Source organism: Acinonyx jubatus, chromosome C2 (assembly GCF_027475565.1).
Source record: "Acinonyx jubatus isolate Ajub_Pintada_27869175 chromosome C2, VMU_Ajub_asm_v1.0, whole genome shotgun sequence".
NCBI classification, from domain to species: Eukaryota; Metazoa; Chordata; class Mammalia; order Carnivora; family Felidae; genus Acinonyx; species Acinonyx jubatus.
Window position 1 is genome coordinate 142,562,982 of NC_069384.1, and position 12,006 is coordinate 142,574,987.

General features: G+C 40.4%; 1 protein-coding gene and 1 pseudogene across 9 annotated transcripts in view; one reads left to right on the forward strand and one right to left on the reverse strand.

Moving 5' to 3' along the window:
* The window catches only part of RBMS3 (RNA binding motif single stranded interacting protein 3), a 1,316,996-nt gene that overhangs the window by 205,611 nt on the left and 1,099,379 nt on the right, over positions 1-12,006 (forward strand). The window lies entirely within an intron of this gene.
* LOC106985571 (ATP synthase subunit ATP5MPL, mitochondrial-like) lies at positions 1,808-2,083 on the reverse strand (annotated as a pseudogene).

Genomic DNA, 12,006 nt, shown 5'->3' on the forward strand with positions numbered 1-12,006 from the left:
GTTTCAAAAAATAAACCATTGGGACTGCATCAAAATAAAAAAGCTTCTGCACAGTGAAAGAAACAATCAATGAAACTAAAAGACAACTTACTGTTTAGGAGAAGATATTTGTAAATGGGTTATCTGATAAAGGGTTAGTATATAAAATAAATAAAGAACTTCTACAATTCAACACCCCCAAACCAAATAGTCCATTAAAAAATGGGCAGAAGACATGAACAGATGGTCAAGAGACACAGGAAAAGATGCTCAACATCACTCATCATCAAATCAAAACCACAATGAGATATCATTTCGTACATGTCAGAATAGCTAAAAACACAGGAAACAACAAGTCTTGGTGAGGATGTGGAGAAAAAGGAACCCTTGTGCACTCTTGGTGGAAATACATACTAGTACAGTCACTATGGAAAACAGTATGGAGATTCCTCAAAAAGTTAAAAATAGAACTACCCTATGATCCAGGGATCACATTACTGAGTATTTGCCCAAATAATAGATAAATACTATTTCAAAGGGATACATGCACCCTCATGTTTATAACGGCATGTAATAGCCAAATTATGAAAGCAGCCCAAGTGTCTATTGATAGATGAATGAATAAACAAGTGGTTATACACACAATGGAATCTTATTCAGTCATAAAAAGAATGAAGTTTTGCATTTGCAACAACATGGATGGAGCTAGAAAGTATAATGCTAAATGAAATAAGTCTGTGAGAGAAAGAGAAATACCATATGATGTCACTCATATGTGGAATTTAGGAATCAAAACAAATGAACGAAGGCAAAGATAGACAAGAGAGACAAACCAAAAAACAGACTCTTAACTATAGAGAACAGATGGTTACCAGAGGGGTGGTTGGTGAGTGAATTAGGTGAAGGAGATTAAGCATACACTCATCTTGATGAGCAGTGAGTAATATTTAGAACTCGTGAATCACTGTATTGTACTCCTGAAACTAATATAACACTGTATGTTAAGTATATTGGACTTAAAAAAAAGTCAGTCTGTTATTCATTTACCTTTATCTGTATAATAATAATGATAATCAGGGGCACCTGGGTGGCTCAGTTGGTGGAGCATCTGACTTCAGCTCGGGTCATGATCTCATGGTTTGTGAGTTCAAGCCCTGCATCCGGCTCTGTGCTGACAGCTTGGAGCCTGGAGCCTGCTTCAGATTCTGTGTCTCCTCTCTTTGCCCCTCCCCCACTTACGCTCTGTCTCGCTCTCTCAAAAATGAATAAGCATTAAAAAAAAAAATAATGATCATACCTGAAATGGTGTTTGTAGAAATTGAATGAAACAATGTATCTAACGAAGGTTACATCGTCAGTGGCTAGTGATAAATGCTGACGAATGTTAGTTATTATCAATAGAGACTTTAGCACAAAACAGTACTTGATGAACATGTTACATTTTCTGTCACTCCCCCCCCCCCTTTTTTTTTCATCTTTGAGCCTTTGGTGGTTTGGTTTCCCTTGAAAGTTCTAATAGCAGTACGTTAGTTACATGGGACTAAATATATACCCAACAGCCTTAAATATTGTAACTCCACCCAATTAAAGTTTATGTCTCACTCACAAAAAGTCCAAAATGAGTTTTTTGATGGGGCAGCTCTGTTCCAAGCTGTGACTCCCGTCCTCCACTGCATCCTCTGCCTTGAGCACAAAGACAAGAAAAGAGCAAGCAGACCATCTCAGGAGGGTTTGAAAATAATTACAAACACAATGCCTTTTTTTTTTTTTTGGTGCACCTCACAGGTCCTTTTATTCATGCCACAAAGGCAGTACGTCTACAAGTGAACAGCAGTGTTCCATGTTCTCCTCTAACAGAGCTTACCTGACATCTACAGCCAGACTGATGCCCCATCTGATGTGTGCTCCAAGTAAAGCTGGTTAATGATGACCCTGAGCAGGTCCAGGACTCAAAGCTTTCAAAGCTTGACTTCTTTCATCAGCGCTCCTGACTTTATGAACGATGATGCCCATCAACCCCACTCCTACCTAAATCTCCTGGTAAACTTGGGTGTGATGGGGCTTCAAGAGGGACCCAGACGTTTTCAACAAGGCTTTGAAGCATCTCGGCATAGGAGGCCTGGTTCAGGCCTCCCCAACCTGTACAGCCAAGGACTCGGAACGATCACCGGGCGCCATGTTGCCTAGTGTGTATATCGTTGACTCTGGATAAAGGCTCAGGAACCCTATGTACTTTCTGGTTATATTTAGGTAATTGAAAGTCCAGTAGTCAAAATGTCCAGTCTTTTGTAATTAGCAAAGTTGTGAACATGATTTGAAGTTAATTAGTTTTCCCATCGAGAACTGGAGACTGTGACAGGTGGTTTACAGTGGGAAGGGTGAATATAGTCATTAAAGCTTCCTATTTCTCATCTCCCCTCCTCCTCACCATTCTGTAAACATTTGAGAAGAAAATAAAGTTTTATCATGTTCAGTATGTGGCTTGATGAATTTTCACAAAGTAAAACACATTGTAAAAACTCATGTAATGTAGATTCTTCGGGTTTTGTCTGTTATGAAATGTCTAATTTCTTTTTTTCTCTCCTTTCTCTCTCAATATTTTCGATATTTCCCTCCACTCTTTTCTTGCTTGCGTGGTTTCTGAGAAGTTGGATGCAGTTTTATCTTTGTTTCGCTATAGGTAATGTGTTTTCACTCTCTTGCTTCCTTCAGGATATATTTTTTTTAATCTTTGATTTTCTGTAGTTTGAAGATGTTCCTAGGTATAGATTTTTTAAAATAATTTTTACAGGTTATTTAAATTTTAAATCCAAGTTAGTTAACATGTAGCGTAGTATTGTTTTCAGGAGTAGAATTTAGTGATTCATCACTTAACATATAACACCCAGTGCTCATCCCGACAAGTGACAAGTGCCCTCGTTAATGCCCATCACCCATTTAGCCCATCCCCCCACTCCTCTCCCCTCCAGCAACCCTCAGTCTGGTCTTTGTGTTTAAGAATCACTTATGGTTTGCCTCCCTCTCTCTTTGTATCTCATTTTTCTAGGTGGAGGTTTTTTGACATATATCCTTCATGGTGAACTCTGAATTTCCTGGAGCTGTGGTCTGGTGTCTGATGTTAATTGGGGGGAAATTCTGTCATTATTATTTTAAATATTTCTTCTGTTCCTTTCTTTCTTCTCCTTTTGGCATTCTCGTTCTGTGAACATTACACCTTTTGTAGTTGTCCACAGTCCCTGGAATTCTGTTCTGTATTTTTCATCTTTGTTCTCTTTGCTTTTGAGTTTTTGATCTTTCTATTGCTATATCCTCTAGCTCACTGATTCTTTCCTCAGGCATGTCCAGTCTATATCAACTTATGAAAGTTGGTCTTCATTTCTCTTACAGTGTTTCTTTTGTTTTCTTTGCTCTTTTTTTTTTTTTTTTTTTTGCCTCTAGTATTTCTTTTTGAGTCTTTCTCAGGATTTTTATCTCTTAGCTTTCACTGAACATCTGTTCTTTCATGCCATGTACTTTATCCATTAAAGCCCTTAGCATATTAATCATAGTTGTTTCAAATATCTAATCTGATGGTTCCAATTTCCCTGCCATAATGGTGCATATCTGGTGTAGCAAGCATCCTGATGCTTACTCTGCCTCTTCAAACTATATTTTTACCTCTTGGTATGCCTTCGTAACTTTTTCTTCATAATCAGACATGATGTACTGAGTCAAAGCAACTCCAGTGGATAGGCCTTTTAGCGACGTGGGGGGTGAGGTGTGGGGAAGGGGAAGCAGTCTATATAAGTATTATTTTTTAATGTTTTACTTATTTTTTGAGAGAGAAAGAGAGCAAGTGAGCACAAGCCGGGAGGTGCAGAGAGAAAGAGAGAGAGGGGGACAGAGGATCAGAAATGGTCTCTGGGCTGACAGCAGTGAGCCCAACGTGGGGCTTGAACTCACAAACCATGAGATCATGACCTGAGCTGAAGTCTGACGCTCAACCAGCTGAGCCACCCAGGCGCCCAGGAAGCACTCTCTAGTCCTGTGATTAGGTCTCAGTCTCTCAGGGATGCTGTGTGTCTGGACTGTGAACTTTCTCACAAGTGTTTCTCAGGTTTTTTCTCCATTTAGGCGGGACAGGATAGCACCAATAGACTGGTGTTGGGTGTTTACCTTTCCCCAGGCAAACTAGGCTCTGATAAGACCCCAGCAGGTTAGTTTCAGGTTAACTATTTTTCCCTGAGGACGGGCCTTGTTATGAAGAACAGAGCCCTCTGGCTTATTTGAAAAATGGTTCCTTATTCTCCCTCCCTGCAGAAAGCCTGTGGGGATTTTCTTTTCTTTTTTTCTTTTCTTTTCTTTTCTTTCTTCCTTCCTTCCTTCCTTCCTTCCTTCCTTCCTTCCTTCCTTCCTTCCTTCCTTCCTTCCTTCCTTCCCCTTCCTTCCTTCCTTCCTTTTTTTTTTTTTCCCAGATATTTACTAAGGGAATCTGGCTGAGCTCCTAGAGGTAAATCTCACAATGTTGTGGACCTTCCCTGTGATTGGGTCCCACTGGAGTTTTTAACTCTGAGAGTTGTCCACACTGAGCCTTCAGCAATTAATTCATAAATCACAGTTCAAATTTTCTTACCCCAGCACTGGTTCTTGCGGTAATTTCTTCGTGATTCTCTGATCTGGGAAGCTGTGATGATCTGTATTCACCCTTCTCTCCGGTCTTAAGGGGCAACAGTTTGTCCTTGGACCTCCCCTTTCTTAGGGATCCAAGAAGAGTTGTTGATTTTTCACTCTGTTTAGTTTGTACTTAATTGTTGTTGGGACAGAGTGGTGAGTGACTTCCAAGCTCCTTAAACCTTCCTCACCGTCGTTATTGATGTGTATTTTCACTTGGTATAGAATTCTAAGCTGTGTGAATTTCAGTAATTATCTATTTTTTAATTCTAGAATTTCCACTTTATTTTTCAAGTTCTCTGGTGAAATTCTCATCTTCATGCGATTTTCCTGAACATACTAAAATCACAGTTATTTTAAAGTCTGTGCTGGTAGCTCAAATATCTGGATATTTTCTCTTGTGTCTCTTCATATGCTTGGTAATTCTGAACGGAAGGCCAGACATTTTGTTAATAAATATTAGAGTCTATGGATACTGTTATGTTTTACCATAAAAGATTTGATTTATTTTCTGGCTAAATGATTAGAGCTGATTTGAGGCTGAGTTTCCAATCCTTGTAAGATGTGGTCCATTTCGGCTTTGTTCTAACCGTGGAGTGTGATCCTACAGAGACTTTGCCCTGAGGTGGACCCTAAAATTCTGAATTGTCCCCCCCAACATGATGCATTGCCAAAAGCTTAGCATCTTAGTTTCCCAGCAACCGCTTTCTGCTCTGTCTCTCCATATTTGGCCACTTTGTCACACATGCTGAGAGATGATGAGATTGATGGAAGTGGTAGAGAAAGTCATGCTCACCTCGGTGATTTGTCACTCGTTGGTAGGTAGCATCAGGGTTTCTTAAGTTCCGTCTGCCCTGATAACTCTGCCATGCCTTCTAAGTTTGCCTTTTGTTTTGCTCTGTTTTCTATTGCATCTAATTTTTCTCATTGTTCTCTGTTGGAGGACTGGTCTGCCAGAGCTGATACCTTAGATCCAGGAGGGTAGGTTTTAGCGACCACATCTAGAGGTATGTATGGAAATTTTCAGATTCTGTCGGCCAGGAAAGATCTCGTGGCTCCTCTTAGATGCAAGCTGGGCTACAAATCGGAGCCCTTTCTATGTGCCCAGGAAGAAAAGAGAGCAGTTTAGTGAAAATATAACAACATGTATTTCTGCTGTAGGCAATGACTTCTGGATTTGTTATATACTTTGGGGATTTCAATTTTGATCTTTATGCATTTTCAGCCCAATTTTTAGCTAATGCTTAAAAGATAGGGAAAGGGGGTCATAGAATAATCTGTGTATATATATATTTTAAATTCAATGTTTGTTAAGTTCCTGTTTTTTGTTTGGAGCACTGTGCTATAGGCACATTCACGTCTGTCTCACTGGTGAATCTTGGATCTTGCAAAGACCGTGTTGTTGTTTTCCACACGTTTTCATGTGGTTATGTGTGCGACTAAAGTGGTTGTTTAATTTGTGCTTTGTGATGTGGAGTAGAGACTGATTCATTCTATAGGATGGCTTTTTTTTTTTTTTAATTGTTGCCAGTCACTCTTATTCCGTCTAGATGCAAGAGAAAACAGTCACTGCAACCAAGGGACCTGGAATGAGTCTGCTGGGTTTCACTACCACCTCCTGGTTGGTTCAACCGGCAGGCAGTTTACTTCATTTCCCTTGCCTCAGTTTCCTGCTCTGTAAAACAGAGATAATAATAGATTGTTGTATTGAATAAGGTAATTTGAGAAGAGCCTAGAAAGTGCCTATTGCATGATAAACACTCAATAATTATTAACTATTACCATTATGTGGAAGCAGATGATTTCACTGCTATTTTTATCACCGATTTACATAGCACTTTATAGCTTTGTAAGCGCTGCCCTAGCATGTGTGGTCGGGGAGTTCGGGGGACTTTGCCCCCGAAGTAGGCAGTACAACACTTACCATCAAAAGATGCAGGTTATTGAATTTCAAATCATAAAAGGAGGAAAGTTTGGCTGCCATCCGTCGCCCATCCTTGTCAGTCCCAGGCAATAGTCTTTATCATATATTTTTCCCTCTTTTATTTCCCCCCTACCCCTTTTTTTTCAAAGAAACCATTTTCCCCAGTGTTAAAATCCTAAATAGCTCTGAATGTATCAGCTTACCTCTCTTGAACTGCAGATTACTGCAGAGTGTGATTAAAATGTTGGAGAAGAGCACATGTCCTTTGGATGAGGTAGTCGATACCTCCTTGCTAACTTGATGGAAAATGTATGCATTTACACTTGTCACAAAACAAGTTGTACTGTGACTCGTGTTTCGCAATGTTTGTACTCAATACCGTGTACTTTTGACAGTTCTTTCCTATTTCTGACAGATTTCTGTTTTCCTTTTTAGAAGTAAGGGAGGCCCACATTTCTGTACTTGTCTTCACTTTTGCTTCACTTGTGGTAGTATCTCTCCCTTATCATACAAAATATAGCTATCTGTCAATCAATATTTACAAAGCATTTAGTGCATCTCTCCATGCACATCCCTACGTTAGGGTCTGACGGTTAGAAAAAGAGCATGCAAGCAGAAAGAAAAGGATCCCATCTTAAATTGTTGGACATGTGTTTTTCTGTGCAAAAGCCCGTTGAAAATAAGTGAGGTCTTATTTTCTTATTATTTCAGATATTGTTACTTACTGGTATATTAGTTTCTTAGGGCTGCTATAATGAATCACCACAAACTGGGTGACTTCAAACAATAGGAATTTATCTCCCGTCAGCTTTGAAGTCCTGAATTCCAAAATCAAGGTGTCAGTGGGTTTGGCTTCTTCTGGAAGCTATAGCACAATGTGTTCCATACGCCTCATGGCTTCTGGTGGCTGCAGACAGTCCTTTTCATTGCTTGACTCAGAGACACATGGCACTAACCTGTGCCTTTGTCTTCACATCACCTTCTCCACTGTTTCTTCTCTTGTGTTAGTATCTTCTCCTTTTATAAAGGCACTTGTCATTACATTTAGACCCCGCTTGGATAAGCCAGGATGATCTCATATCAAAAATTTTAACTGAATTACACCTTCAGAGACCATTTCTTTTTCCACATGAGGTTACATTCACAGGTCTGAGTAGACATCTTTTGTGCGACCATCATTTAACCTATCACATTGGGTATGTGTTATTTTTCCTGGAGTTTTCTCCTGTTTCAGGTTTATAGAGATCTCCCTTAAGGATAAGGAACATATCTTATGTGTTTTGGGTTCTCTAGAGCCCAGCTGAGTGCTCTACCCAGGAAAGCCCACTTAATGTGTTAAGATGTATATGTATCTTGATGTGTCTTGAAAGCTATTAAAGGAACGGATGGCACACATATGCACGCAGAGGACCAAAACAATCTCATGACATGTAATGACCCGGTTGGAACTTACTGGTGAGACCGACGAACAAGAAAACAGTGTGGTTTGTGAGTGGTAAGTGCTATCATATTGCTACGTGTGTGTAGAAAGTCATCTTATGCTAGTCTAGGGAATGCTCGAAAGGCTTCCTGGGGAAGGAGACATAGCTAATGAATTTTGAAGGACAGGAAAGGAAGTGATCTGTGAAAACAATGAGGATGAGTTCTCTGTGTCTCGAGACACAGAGAACAACACATGCAGAGATTTATAGTGTGAAGCTTCTGGAACCAGAAGAAAGTATTGTGTGGCTGGAAGATACGGTGCATGAGGTGGAGGCATGACGAGGGCTGGTGAGTACAGGGGAAATGGCGAGAGATGATACTCAGGTTTCATGAAGGCTGCGTCATGAAGGATCTTATATGCTCTAGCAAGGAGTTTGTATTTATTCACAAAAATAAAACAGTTGACGTGGTGGCTGAGAGATCATCGAATTAACGTCTCGCAAAATGGTAGTCATTGGGAAAGAGATTGGGCATCCGTGGGACTAGAGGCAGGTTGGTCCATTTTACATTGTGGGAATAATCTGGAGTGATGGTTGCCTCGGTTCTGACAGTCTAGGCAGAGGGTGGAGGCATGGCATTATTAAAATGATGTAGGACTGTTAGAGTATGGTGGCTGATTGGAGTTCGGCCATGTGGAAAAAAGCGGAGTTAAGGATGATTTTCAAATATCTGCTTTGTTTGACTCTAGTAGACAAGTAATGGTATCATTCCTGGCAACGGAGGACAGAGAAGGGGGGGGGCATTGAAACCTTCTGTGCCTCATTTCCCTCATATGTACAATGATTAAGTAGTCCTTACCCTTCCTATTTCACAGCGTTATTAGCACCCTCTAAAGTAAAGCATTTTAAATATTTCTAAAATTATGAAGCAAATTTCCAAATTATTCTTTATGGTTGGTTTACATTTGACTAAAACTTATAATTAAAGTAAAAAAAAATTTTAAAGAAGTGTATACAACTGTATGAGGGCAAAAGGTATTTTTGTTTTTTGTTTTTTCAGTAGAAGGGACTTATCTTTTGGAGATGGCAAGAAATATGTGCCTGCGGTCCAGGTTTTCCTTTCCCTGTCTTTGCTTTTCTATCTCTCACCGTGATTTCCTCATGCCATAGACTGAAGAAAACAATCCACAACCATTCTCTAATGCATGTTTTTCTCAAACCCACAGTCTGCAGCTTCCAGGGTTTCTTGGTTCCTTGATATTTCACCAAGCGACCATCCCAACTCCACCCTAGCACACCTGTGGCCCTGCTGCCTTCTATGTGCACACACACACAGGGATCGAACTCAGTAACCCCCAGGTAGGATCCTGGCACCACGTCAGTGTTCTCAGCTACAAAATGGGTGTGATTTTTACCTGTTTCACGTGACTCATGACCCAATGAAATTAGATACCCATAACATATGTGTAAATTGCTACTTAGTATACTTGGCAAAAAGTAAGCACTCAGTAAATAGCACCTTGGTATGGCTATTGTGCAATGCAGACTCTACAGACAGACCGACCTTGCCCTTGGAAATCTTTCCTGCTCTCCAACTTTATAATTTCCTGGACACCCTGCTGGGTTTTGAAATCTCATTCAAATTTCCGTAACACTTAGGGTCTGTTTCACAATATATTTTATAATTGTTTATTTATGTATTTTGAAAGAGAGTGAGTGTGAGTAGGGAACGGGCAGAGACAGAAAGACAGAGAGGGAGGGAGGGAAGAAGAGAGAGAGAGAGAGATTGAGAGAGAGAGAGAGAGAGAGAGAGAAAGAATCCCAAGCAGTCTCCGTGCTGTCAGCACAGAGCTCAACCACCTAGGACTTGAACCCATGAACTGTGAGTTCAGGAGCTGAAACCAAGAGTTGGGCACTTAACCAACTGAGCCACCCAGGTGCCCCCACAATATTTAATACTAGATCATTGAGCTATGTGCTGAATGTTTACTTTGTCTTTATCTTTTGTTTTGGATTTTTTTACTTGAGTATAGTTGACACATAATGTTACATTATTTTCCCCCGGACAACTTAGTGATTTGACAAGTTTATACATTATGCTGTGTTTACGCAAGGGTAGCTACCATCTGTCCCCATACATCACTATTACTTCACTTTGTGTTTTAAAAGTAGACCCAGAATTATTCAGGTGGATGTATCTATCACAGTGCAGGGCACCCACAAAGTACAACAAATGGGAGGGTTTTGAGAATCAGCACATCTTTCGATCCCCACAGTTCTCATGTCTCTTTTTGGGGGGTCTTGTTGAAGTTCTTACTTTTCAGTCCTCTCTCTGTATATTAAAATCAACCTTCATTCTTTACTTTTATTTATTTATTTGGTTATTTATTTATTTTTAAATATTTTAATGCTGTTTATTTCTGAGGTAGAGACAGAGCATGAGCAGGTGTGGGGGCAGAGAGAGGGAGGCACAGAATCCGAAGCAGGCTCCGGGCTCTGAGCTGTCAGCACAGAACCTGATGCGGGGCTCGAACTCACAGACTGTGAGATCATGACCTGAGCCGAACTGGATGCTTAACCAACTGAGCCACCCAGGCGCCCCAACCTTCAACCTTGAAAGGAAGAAAGGAACTGAAAAAATGAGGTGGGAGATACCACTTTTTAAAACTTTGATCTTAAGATGGAAGAGAATGTTGGTTTCAGAACATTTTGATCTCCTTGGATTAATTTTTTTTTTCATTCCCTGACAATTGAAAAATTTGCAATAATAATGGCATTGTTCTCTAAATGCCCTAGTTAGAACCAGAGCCAAGATTATTTCATCCTAGCATTAGGAAAGAGCTGTAGGAAGGAGCCCATAAAACATCCTCCTTTCCTTGATAAGAATGTAGATGAGCTCACAGCTGGAGGAAAGTCAGCCTCAGGCAGTGCAAGTCTTGGCCAGACAGCACTGAATGGCTTCAGCGAAATGCCTGGGGCAGCACAGAGTGGTGGCACTGACAGGTTGCTAGAGATGAAAGGCTATTTATGTGACGATTCTTTAATTTCATTTTGCAGCTCTTTTCATGGAGTCTAAAGGTTGTATAACTTGGGGAAAGAGCTCCGGCAGCCTTTTGAGTGCAAGCTCTGGTGTGTTTAATGAGAGCAAGTTTACGTGCCCTCTTCCAAGCTCAGTTCTCTTCTCTGTGAAATGGGAATGAACATTTTTCTCCCAAAGGAAGCATTTGGCATCTTTCTACGTCAGTATTTGGAAAGTAATAATAATAAGACAACGATCTGTCTCTTAGGTATTTGAGCACTGTAAGCTGCTTATGAACGTTTTGGCAACTCTTCCAACTTTTCTCCCAAAGCATAATTTTTAAAAAAAAAATTTAAAAACATGACTAACGTGTCAAAGACTTATTTAACTCATTAATGAGGGAAGCAGCAGGATATTACAGCTGATTCAAAGAGAATTTGAAAAACTAAGTCTATATGGGCTCTGAAAAAAATTACTGCTGGAATAAGGCTGCTAAATATAAAATTTGTTCACTTCCTACAGGGCAATAAAACTGGTAAAATGATAGAAATATAAATAATAAAAATGGTAACCTTTGGCAGTACCATTTCTACTGTTCAGATATCCTTTGTGTTTTTATCAAAATCTATTTTGGGGGTCGCCTGGATGATTCAGTGGATTAAGCGTCCGACTTTGGCTCAGGTCTGATCTCACCGTTCATGAGTTTGAGCCTGAGTCAGGCTCGCTGCTGACAGCTGGGAGCCTGGAGCCTGCTTTGGATTCTGTGTCTCCCTCTCTCTCTGTGCCTCCCCTGCTCACACTCTGTGTGTGTGTGTGTGTGTGTGTGTGTGTGTGTGTCTCTCTCTCTCAGAAACAAACATTAAAGAATTTTAAAAAGTCTATTATCTGTTTATTTATTTCGAGAGAGAGAGAAAGAGAGAGCAAGCATGAACAGGGGAGGGGCAGAGAGAGAGAGAGGGGGCGGGGGGAAAGAGAGAGAATCCCAAGCAGGTTCTACACTGTCAGCGTGGAGT